The following is a 979-nucleotide window of genomic DNA, read 5'->3' on the forward strand; positions in this document are numbered from 1 at the left end:
GAGTAATAAATTAAAGTGATAAAAAGATATCACATATATGGTGGTTGAGTTTTTCAAAAATGCAACAATGTGTGGAGGACAGAATGACACTCTACTAATGCTGATTCCCAAAGTAAAGAAACCGGAGAGGCCGGGTGAACCAACGTAACTTCGCCCAATTAGTCTTTGTAATGATCATGGTCAAAAGAAACATCTTTTAATTTAATGATCGTGGATTGTGGGTTGTGTGGGGTTAGCGCTAGTTATTGCTTTTGTCTTTACACAGAACAAACTCTGCAAAGATTCTTTGAGCCTACTATTTGTTGTTCTGACAATTGTTCACACACCTCATTGCTTCCTACTTAAGCTCATCCTTCGACAATCATGATGTCTTCATATGATGTCTTCACCACTACTTTCAACAGAAAAATCATCCATAGATTACAAGTCTCACAATAGCGGATTCACACATGTAACATTTAACAATTTAAAATTTCACAACCATGATTATCAAATTTCATATGCTTAAGAGTTGATATTTGTGTATATACACAACCCATGTTAGAACATTTCATATGATTTTTTTTAAACTTGTGTCACTACCCACAACCCACTTCAACCACAATTAGACAATTGTTTGTGTTTGAAATTAAAATTCAACCCACTTCAACCACAATTAGACAATTGTTTGTGTTTGAAATTAAAATTTGGATTACTAGTTTGTTGTTTTCAATTACAAGTTTGAATGTTTGATTGTTAATTACGGAGTATTTTTTTATGGAAGAAATTTTGATCACTAAAATGATATTTTTATTTACAAGTTAAAATATTTTATTTATATTTATTTTTTAGGTTGTAAAATTTAATCATTAATTATTGGATATTAGAAAATCGATATGATCAATAATACAAAACTAATATAGAATAATAAACATTTTTATTTTATTTGTAAAAACTAATATCAAATCGGATTTCAATAGTGTTATGGTAAAATTGAATG

Source organism: Ipomoea triloba, chromosome 16, assembly GCF_003576645.1.
Source record: "Ipomoea triloba cultivar NCNSP0323 chromosome 16, ASM357664v1".
Classification (NCBI taxonomy): Eukaryota; Viridiplantae; Streptophyta; class Magnoliopsida; order Solanales; family Convolvulaceae; genus Ipomoea; species Ipomoea triloba.